This window comes from Pleurodeles waltl, chromosome 6 (genome assembly GCF_031143425.1).
Source record: "Pleurodeles waltl isolate 20211129_DDA chromosome 6, aPleWal1.hap1.20221129, whole genome shotgun sequence".
Classification (NCBI taxonomy): Eukaryota; Metazoa; Chordata; class Amphibia; order Caudata; family Salamandridae; genus Pleurodeles; species Pleurodeles waltl.
In genome coordinates, this window is record NC_090445.1 from 398,406,725 (window position 1) to 398,418,137 (window position 11,413).

Genomic DNA, 11,413 nt, shown 5'->3' on the forward strand with positions numbered 1-11,413 from the left:
TGGGTATTAAGTTTAGGACTAAGTTGCTATTTCAACAAAGTGCAACATAACATGTGAAATATTTCCATTGTATTTCTAATTATCATGGACCACATTAGTGTCGAAGCAAAGGTGTCATGGGCCTAATTACAGTCAAAGGAAAGGACCCCATCCCTGTTTTGGTAGTGATAAACAAATGTGCTCACACTCATGGGCTCCGATGTGCCACTGTATCTGTTGCACTATTGATAGCTGTCCCCCAATGTCATTTATGCACTCAGCATGTAATCGCATTATAGTAGGATCCTTCAATAGTTAGAATAACAGCTTCCATTGTCCATTTCTTAAGAAGTCTTGTTGTCCCAAGTCACGCAGTTGTCCATTAACGTTCAAATAAATTCTATCACTTCTATGTTACATGGTTGGATACCCGTGTGTCTGCCTGTCGCACCCTTTTTTCTCCAATGCTTTGCCATTGCTCATAACTCCTACGATTGCAATACTATCTTTTTGTCGTGCATCAAAAATGCAAAAAGTACCCCAAAATGTCGATCTAGGCAGTTGAAGTACTAATATGAAAATACTTTGATGAATTATGTATCTTCACCATTCAATTAAAAGCACATAAAAACCATTCACTAAAGCCACTCACCTCTGCACTCACAACCACCTATAATCCCATGATATGTAACCACATCCACATATAGCATCACAAAGGTTTGAACAATACATCGAATTCACAATGCCATCTACAGACGTCACACCATATACACCGCATGCAAATATCACATAACCAATCAACACACCTTTCTACAATAATTACTATAAAATCGTTAAAATCCTCTCATCTCCACCCACCTGCGTCCACACAGAATACCATTCTATTTAAAATATATAATATCGATTTACAAAATAACTCACCCGCAGGCTTGCACAACCTCACTCATGAAATACAAGGCACAATTCCACTCACCCAAAACTTTGTTCTCCCTTAATAAATCACAATGATCAACATACACTCACATCCATCACTCACCCACAAACACAGCATCTCTCTCCCATGGGCAGTACTGTCCAGTGTCACTCACTCCGTCGCTGATAGCTACCAACCATTTAACAACAGCAATTCACTGCATCACTCAAGCATAGAAATTGCACTGCTTGTCCACATATTCTTACAGTTCCATTTTTCACAATACTACAACCATTCACAAAACGCTCACATAAATAGGGGTATGCTCACAAACTACATCGTGTAGTAAGTACATTTACCATTACTAGTAACGTACTGCATGCTATTCAAAAACATATATGCGGAAGATCCGCCTCCATCTTTGCTATTGTTTTTATGAGAAAATCATAGCCGTTGCTGTGAAGTCTCTGCACAGGTAAGTAAACATTTTAGTTGTAAATGTAGGAGGGAAAAAGGGGCGTGGCTGGAAATACAAAGGGAGGGGTTAACAGAGGAGTAAGGATGGTCTAGGGAGCGTTAGGGAGGGTTTAGGGGTGGACATGCACCCAGCCACTAAGGAATAAATCAATTGTTTAAAAACCGCACTAAATCTAGTTTAGCCAAAATGGACGTAAAAAGTATACTCCAGCTCTGAACTGAAGCATGTCTAGCAGCACTGTTGGCCAGACCCATGGTACTGCAAAAACATCCCATAGAAATCAATGGAGGCCATGGTCTAAACTGGAAACCACATATAAGATATTGCTCAATTACATTTAATTATTTAAACTATTTAGAACATAAATAAATTGGCTCCAATGCTAAATAAAATCTAAAAATAAAACATTTTTATTCATTTAAAGAAATCCTATTTGATTTAAAAATTACCATGTCAGAAATGTTTTGTTTAATAGATTATTCCCTTAAGAAATATATTATTAAATCAATTTCAATTAAATGTATATATCACTTTTTATAATTGCCATTAAATAATAAAAATATATGTTTTTGCTTTAGGTGAGAATTTCATTTTTAATTACAATTGCTGAAAAAAAATGTATATGTCATTTAATATATGTAAATTACACACATCTTTAAATCAAAATTAAATGAATAGTGCGGTGTCATTTATTTGTTCCATATTTACGATCCAAATATACAATCAATTTTCATTATTATTTAACATAAAAAATGTTTTTTTTTTTTAAAGTTCATTAACTTTTTTACTTATCCCTCTATTTTTCTGCTACCTGTTCAGCTCCATGTGCAGCATTGTACTTGTTGAGGTGTGGGGCCAACTGAGCTAAAGAAGGGGCGTCCAGGCGCCCAGACTCCGGGAAAATGTGTTAGGGGATTTTAATTTCATTTGGTGAGGAAATTCCTTGAGCACAAGCGCCTGTCCTGAGTAGTTAAAGCCCTTAAGGCTGTGATCAGTGAGAGGGCTTGACTGAACTTTAAAGAGAATGTGTGCCCAGGCTCCTGTGCACAGAGAAGATTGTTAAAAGTAATCTGGGTGCACCGAGAGCACTGAAACAAGGGGTGTTGTCATCTTTGGAGGGAAATTATTATAGAGATAAAGTAGCTTTTTCCCCCTAGTCGAAATTAGAAGGAGCTGGTTGAACCATGTGATACCATTCTAAAGAAGTGAAGCTATTGAGCGATGCTGTCACCATATGATAGGTAGGCCTGATGTCTCAGCAAAGGAAGGGTGGCTTGACATAACCATGTAAAAAACAAGCCATAGAGGACTGCCTGGCTAAAATGACAAGTGGTGCAGTCACACTGAATCCAACATAGGATGAATTCCAATCTTAACCCTCAATCACTACCACAGATTAGGAACAATTTATTTTGGAAGGAAAAGCAATCACTAAATGATGAATTGTGTGGCAAACAAGGTAGCTCTGCTGCAGCAAGACCTGGACAAAATCAGGGAACTCTCCATGGTAGTCAAACATAGAATATCAGCACTGCAAGGTGAGGAAAGGGGATATTTAGGACACAATGCTGTTATGAAAGCCATGGTGGACTGAAATGAAGATAAATTGGCAGTCCTAGAAGATATGTCAAGGAGGAATTATGTGCACATTCTTCGCTTACCCAAAGGAATGGAAAAATGTCCTATATCATACTTTGAAAAAATGTTGGCCTAGTTGCTAACAGACTTGAATGGAAACCAAACATACACATAGACAAAACCCACAGGACACCAGCATGGCCGCCATTGCTGGGAAACGCTCCAAGAATAATAGATTGAATGTAGTATTAAGGAGACACAATTTGAATACTAACAAGGGCAAGACAGGAGAAGGATATTAAATACAATGGATATCTGATATTCTTCTTTCCTGATTACAGTATGGAAACTCAAAACAAATGGCAATCACACTAATAATATTGGATGCTATGGGTGTGAATGGAGCTTTAAATGGAAAATATATGGGGCCAGATGTAAGTACAATGGATTCACTAAAAGTGGCTGCAAGTTGCGCAGCCCCTTTTAACTAATCTAATGGCATTTTGTGAACCAGTAGGTCAGTTATTTGAATATCAAATCGCAGTGGGTAGCAATTTGACCTACCTCATGAATATTATTGAGGGCAGTTGGAAATTGTGACCCATTTTTATTCGCTGCCATCACAAGGCTAGTGGCCAGCAGGGGGCAGCAGGCCACCATGTCTGTTATTGTTTTCAATTAAAGCAATCTTTAAAAAACATCAGTTCATCTTTTTATTACGTATCTTTTTATGTACAGAGTCTCACAATCAAAAAATTAGTATTAGTAAAATTATACTTCAGGTCGTGAATACCAAAAAAATAAATATTAAACTTACACAAAAGTATAAGTTGACCTTGTGAATCAGGTACTTAGATGATACTTTATCAGATTATTTACCCTTGCCCATCAAGTGTGGAAACTGGAGCACCCCAATACCCCAGTGGAAGCTTCGGACTAAGGCCCTAATCACAACCCTGGCGGTCGGAGTTAAAGCAGCGGTAATACCGCCAACAGGCCAGCGGTAAAAAATGGAATCACGACCATGGCGGAAACCGCCATCGACAGCCACTTTAACACTCCGACCGCCACAGCGGTAGAAACAAACACCGCGGCTGTCACCGCCAACAGACAGGCAGAAGGTTCAGCCCACTGTATTACAACACGCCTATCCGCCACCTTTTCCAGGGCGGTACCAACTACATCAAAAGCACGGTGGAAACAGGACTTGGAAGGGAAACCACTTACCTTTCGACACTTAACGAACAACCAGGACGCCATGGAGCCCAAACTACAGGTGCTGCCCATGCTGGTCTACCTCCTCTTGTATCAGCAGCAGCAAAGATGCCGGTGACGACCACGGTGAGTACTGCACCTAGCGCACAGGGGAGAGGGAGAGGGAAAAGAGAGTGACACACACATGCAATACGCAACACCCCCACCCTCACCCACAACACCATACACACAAATACATGCAGCAACATTACATATACACCCCGTCACCCCCTGGAAGAACGCAAGGACAAAAGGAAATGTTTGTAACAAGTGTAATCAATTAAATATCAGATAGGCCAAAATCAAAAATCAGTATATGCAAATTTGTACACCAGCTACACAAGTCCAGACATTAATTAAATCATTGTCCGTGGATCAGTGTCACAAAATACATAGGCGAAGCTCACACAAGATACCTGACTCGAATCGGAGAGCACACTGAAGGGCCATCAGATGGAAAACAAACAGGCACCTCAGGGGGAGCGGGGACACCTCAGCCAGATGAACACACAACACCACTGCTCCACGAGGGGGCTCCATGCCCACTGAATGGTCCTGGGTACTGCAAAGCCACAGTCTCACAAGTCTCTCCAGTGGGTGGGTTGCCCACTGCTCTATCATGGGGAGTGTAAAACCACAGTCTCTCTAGTCTCTCCAGTCGTGGGATTGCCCACTGCTTTATTCAGGGGAGTGTAAAGCCACAGTTTCTCAAGTCTCTCCAGTGGGTGGTTTGCCCACTGCTTTAACCCGGGACGAGCAAAGCCACAGTCACTCAAGTCTCTCCAGTGGGTGGTTTGTCCTCTGCTTTATCCTGGGGAGTGCAGAGCCACAGTCTCTCAAGTGGATGTCTTTCTCCACTGGTTCTGGAGGGGGCTTTGTGTCCATAGTGCTTCATCCTGCCAAGGACTGAGGTAGTGGATGCCTTTCTCCACTGGTTCTGGAGGGGGCTTGGTGCCCAGAGTGCTTCATCCTGCCAAGGACTGTGGTAGTGGATGTGAATCTCCACTGGTTCTGGAGGGGGCTTGGTGCCCAGAGTGCTTCATCCTGCCAAGGACTGAGGTAGTGGATGTAAATCTCCACTGGTTCTGGAGGGGGGTTGGGGCCCAGAGTGCTTCACATGCAGTGTGGAAGGTCCCATTCCTTCACCTGGGTGTATGTGCCACAAGATTGCCTGGGAATAGGTAGCATGATACTCCATGGAGGCAGAGGCACACTCCACCCTTCTGCAACTTTGCCTGCCACCTGTTGGTGCAAACAGTGCTGGGAGTCATGCCTCATGTATGCTGGGCAGGGTCCAGGACGTCTCCTGCAGCTTCGGACGGCTACCCACTGGGGATAATTGCATTGTCATCATGGTGGCAGTGTCTGAGCATGTTGCGGGGCTGATGGCGGTGGTTACTGCGGTATCTGTGGCGGAGGTGCTGGCGGTGGCGCATGTGTCTGCACCTGTTGAGGGACACAGCAGGACGTCTCCTGCAGCCTCGGACGGCTTCCCACGTGGGATGATGCTGGGGACTGTTGGTGAGGCAGCAGATGTGCAGGTGGCGGTGCTGGTGGCGGTGCAGGTGACGATACAGGTGGCGGTGTCCACAGCTGTACAGGTTGGTGTTCTGGTCGACAGAAGGGGTGACTCTTGTCCTTCAGCCGGAGCCTCTGTGCTCTGTCCTGCTCTTCAGTTTGTGTCCCTTCCCCACCTTTGAAGTCACTGCTGGTGCCTTGCCACTGTCCCCTTTTGGCTTGGAGTTGCCCTTGCTTGCTTGTAGGTGCAGCTTCTCCCTACTGCATGTGGGCACCTTCTTCACTTTGGCAGGTGGCGGAATGGCCTGCTCCTTGGCCTCACTAGGTGGCACACTGGCAGCCCTGATGGGTGGTGCCCGCAATGTGACAGGACTTGCTGAGACCACTGTTCTGGAGGATTTGGTGGCTGAGGTGCTGGGCTGGGACCTGGACAGCCTGGAACTAGGGGAAGGACGGGGAGGGTGTAGGGAAGAGGTCAATGTTAGCCAGGAAAAGTTTCTTAGACACACTGGGACGGGAAGATGGAGGGAGTTTAGGAGTGGAGGAAGAGGTAGTGGTTGTCGGAGGTGTACGTTTACTGAATTTGGGTGAAGGTGCATGGGCCGGAGGCTGTTGTGAGGTGGATGGCTGTTGGGTGGGCGTGTGCTTGCATTTGTGTAGTTTGGGAGGAGGGCTCACAGACACACTGGGAGAGGACACAGGGGTTGCGTGAATGGTAGTGGGGGTGGTGAGTGCATGTGAGCGGTGTGTGGTGATGGGCGTGCTGGTGATGGAGGTAGTGGATGAGGATGTAGTGCATGCAGGTGTGAGTGGAGACGAGACAGGGAGGGAGGAGGAGGATGTGGAGGAGGGGGACACAGTGGAGGAAGTGGATGTTGGTGTGTCTGCATGGGGATGGTGCTTGTGTGAATGCCTGTGGGATGTGTGGTGCTTATGTTTGCCATGTCCTCTCTTGTGTGTTGATGAGTGTGCATGCTGGTCAGATGGTGTGCTTGGGATAGGCTGAAGTACAGGGGATTGGGTCCGGGTGGAGGACGTTGGAGGGGGAGGCTGGACACAGGGACAATGGCTGCCATCAGTGCTGAGGCCAGAGCCTGAAATGCACTCTGTTGGCCTGCCTGGCCAGAATGAATGCCCTCCAGGTAAGCATTTGTTTGCTGCAAATGCCTCTCAACACCCTGTATGGCATTCAAAATGGTAGATTGCCTAACAGTGAGGGATCTCAGGAGGTCAATTGCCTCCTCACTGAGGGCAGCAGGGCTGACTGGGGCAGGGGCTGAGGTGCCTGGGGCAAAGGAGATGCCCACCCTCCTGGGTTAGCGGGCATGGGAAACTCGACGAGGGGCTGCTGGGAGGGCGGTGCTGGTAGGGGGGGGTGGCAGCTGTACCTGTTGATGCGGTGGGCACAGAGGTGCCTGCCACCGCAAGGGAGGTCCCATCAGAGGAGGAGTCGCTGCTGCTGGTGTCTGCTCCTGTCCCGTTCGTGGAGCTCCCCTCGCCCTGCTTCCCACTGGTGCCTTCGGACTCAGTTACTGCCCCCTCCAGGGCCATGTGGGATGCAGCTCCCTCCTGCTCCGGTGCCACTGCTCCTCCACCAGATGATGCAAATGCACGCAAGGACAGGGTGACAAAACAAAAGGGGGGTAGACAGAGGAGACACATGTTTAGTGCCTGCAACACCACTACCTTTGGCGGACACAACATACAGGGAGCAGCCCTATGCACTAAGCCATGCACTGACAGGGCAGGGGAAAAGCACATGCCCATAGGGGACTCTGCCTATACCTATTTGATGCACAGCTGGAAGCCATAGGAGCCTGACTAGGTGTAGAGGGCAAATACCACCTTTGGGGTTGGACAGGGAATGAGGCTGCACATCAATGGATCTACCTTTGCGCGTCTACCCTGGCCTTGCCAGGAACCCACAGCCCACCTCCCCCACCAAGACACCTCGTAATGCCCGCAGAGTCAGCTGAATGAGAGTGTACTCACCCCCTTGTGGCTGCTGTGATGCCCTCAAGCGCCCATCCAACATCGGTTATGCCACTGTCAGGATCCGGTACATTAGGGGGGTCATGGTGCGACGGGCACCCCTTCTGCGTTGGGAGGCCATCCCCAGCTGGGCCTCCGCCGTCTTCTTGGTCCAGCGGCACAGGTCCTCCCATCATTTCCGGCAGTGGGTGCTCCGTCTATGGTAGACACCCAGGGTCTGCACTTCCTTGGTGATGGCACGCAAAATCCCCTTCTTCCGGTGGGCGCTGACCTACAGGAAAAGTGAAGTAAGAATGGATGTTACTCCCCCGTACAGTTCTTCTCACTCAACGGCCACAAACCTCTCACCTTGGCCCAGACATACATACACAAACCATCCTCACATGCTGGCCTGTCCCCCCCATTTCCTCCATCCATGACACTCCATACAATCATGTGCCATCCACCATGCACACAGTTTACTCACCTGTTTGTCTGGAGGACCGCACAGTTGCGTGTACTGGGCGAGGACCCCATTCACCAGTTTCTCCAACTCCTCTGCAGTGACGGCAGGGGCCCTTTTCCCAGACACTGTAGCCATTGTCGCTTCCAGACGCAGGTCACAGCAGCACTTGCAGAGTAGGTCCTCTCCTGTTGAAGGTCAGGTATCAAGTGACGGAACAGATAGAAAATGGCAGTCACGTCCGCGGCGGTGCGTACCGTCACCGCCGGCGTACATTGTCATTGGCTCCTGGAACCCATAGGGCCCAATAATAACCAATGCTGGTCATCGACCGCCTACCGCGATGGTGTACAACGCCAGCGCAGTTACATCATTTCCCCTTGTCCCACCTTACAGGTCAGGCAGCCGCCATTTCAGGGGGCCACATGGCAGGCCAAATAACTGTGTCACACCTATTCAGGTCAGGAATACCGACAGACAAAGGCACATAGAGAAATTTTAATGTTAGTGCTAAACAGCCTTGTGAAACCTATGTGTTGTATGACCCTCTGCTCACCGTTCTCCATAGGGCACATCCGCTGGGGCAGGTGATGAGATGGCGGCATCCTCCGGTGTACAGACCCCTGATGGACCTGTCGACAATGGAAGACAAACACATCATTATTACTTCCAGACTTGATTGTGCAACAATCCAGGATCTGTGTGCCCAGTTGGAGCCTAACCTGATGTCAGCTATCTGCCATCCCACAGAAATCCCCCCTCTAGTGCAGGTCCTGTCAGTATTCCATTTCCTGGCCAGTGGGTCTTTTCAAACAACAGTAGCCATGGCTTCAGGGATGTCCCAGCCAATGTTCTCTAACGTGTTGTCCAGAGTGTTATCTGCCCTGCTGAAACACATGCGCAGCTACATCATTTTCCCTCAGGTGGAGGATTTGCCCACAGTGAAAGGTGACTTCTATGCCCTGGGACATATCCCCAACATCATTGGTGCCACTGATGGGACAAGTGTGGCATTTGTCCCCCCCCCCCCAGGAACGAACAGGTGTACAGAAACCGGAACAACTACCTTTCTATGAATGTGCAGATGGTGTGTTTGGCAGACCAGTACATCTCCCATGTGAATGCCAAGTATCCTGGCTCAGTGCATGACGCTTACATTTTGAGGAATAGCAGCATCCCTTATGTGACGGGGCAACTCCAGAGGCACCGTGTGTGGCAAATAGGTGAGCCTAAATTCCCCACACAGTTTCATTAGCTCTCTGGGTATGGGAGATTCCCTAATGTTTGGAGGATGTCTAGCTGTTGTCCCTCGATATTTGCAGGTGACTCTGGTTACCCCAACCTGTCATGGCTACTGACCCCATTGCGGAATCCCAGGACAAGGGCAGAGGAATGCTTCAATGAGGCACATGGGCGAACTAGGAGGATAATAGAGCGCACCTTCGGCCTCCTGAAGGCCAGATTCCGGTGCCTCCATCTGACAGGTGGCTCCCTATACTACTCACCGAAGAAGGTGTGCCAGAACATCATGGCCTGCTGTATGTTGCACAACCTGGCTTTGCAACGCCAGGTGCTTTTTCTGCGGGAGGATGGGCCTGATGCTGGTCTTGTGGCAGCTGCGGAGCCTGTGGACAGTGAAGAAGAGGAGGCAGAAGAAGAAGATGTAGACAACCGAAACAACATCATCATGCAATACTTCCAGTGAGACACAGGTAAGAGGATGGAACTGCTTCCCACATTTCATACTATCGTAGGACTAGCATCAGTCTGCCTTTTTCACTCTGTGTATGGACCCTGACTTGTCACTTTGGCTTTCCATTTCACAGATCTGGGTCCCAATTTGTGCCCTCTGCTATGTTTACTCCTGGCCTACAGCTGTGTAACATTGATATGTGAACAAGTACATTGACATTGCTATATTTCAGAGATGTTGCAATTACACATTTGTGAAAGCACAGACTGACTCCAGATTGTTTGGTTATTCAAGGGTGTTTATTTCAGTGATAATAAGTGGAGGGGTGTGTGCAATGGGCTGGGGTGATGGTGGAGGAATTTCCTTTGTAGAGTCCAGTCTCTTGGTCTCACAGGTGCATTGTCCAATGGGGCATAGGAAGGGGAGCAATGTCAGTTTAAGGTGGACAGGGTGACAAAGTGGGATAGAAGGGTGACATTCAGGAGGGTCCTATTTCCTGGCGGGGGTCTTGGCAATGTTCTCTGTCTTGTTCCTAGATCTCAGGGACCGTTTTCGGGGTGGTTCTCCTTCTGCAGGGGGTGGGGTGATAGTGGCCTGTTGGTCCTGTGGCGGGGTCTCCTGTCCACTAGCGTCGGCAAAGGTGGAGGGCTGTTCACCATCCAGGCTAGTGTCAGAAGCCCGTTTGTGTCCCACTGTGTCCCTCATGGTGTTGACAAGGTCTGCCAGCATCCCTGCAATGGTGACCAGGGTGGTGTTGATGTACTTCAAGTCTTCCCTGATCCCCAGGTAGTGTTCCTCCTGTGGCCGCTGGGTCTCCTGAAACTTGGCCAGTACCGTGCCCATGGTCTCCTGGGAATGGTGGTATGCTCCCATGATGTTGGAGAGTGCCTTGTGGAGAGTGGGCTCCCTGGGCCTGTCCTCCCCCTGTCGCACAGCAGTCCTCCCAGCTTCCCTGTTATCCTGTGCCTCTGTCCCCTGAACCGTGTGCCCACTGCCACTGACCACAGGTCCCTGATTGTCTTGGGTTGGTGGGTTTGCCTGGGTCCCCTCTAGTGGTGGACACACTGCTGATTGACGTGTCCTGGGGACAGAGGGATGGACCCGCAGGGTGGGTGCTGTGGTGGTGTTTCCTGAGGGGGAAGGGTCTGCGGTGGCTAGTGACAGTGGCAGGGGAACCGACTGTCCAGAGGTCCCTGATGGGCCGGTCTGGTCATCTTGATCCAGGCATGCAGAACTGCTGCCATCACTGTGGGCCTCTTCTGTGGGGGGACTGGATATGTCTGGCACCTCCTGTCCGGTGACGTTGGGTATGGGTCCTGTTGGGGTGTAAATGAAAAGTTTTAGTATCTGTGTGTGTCATCTTGTGCATTGGGTGAGGTACCCTGTACTCCTATGCTTGCATAATTGTGTTTGCCCTTTTGTGATAGTTGGTTTGGGGTCTGTGTGGGTATCTGTAGTGGACATGCTTTGGTGACGGTGGTCCATGCATAGGTGTTGCATGCAGGGCCTTGGTGTTGAGATGTGTGGGTTGTGATAGTGGGACATATATGAGATGATGGAGTGATG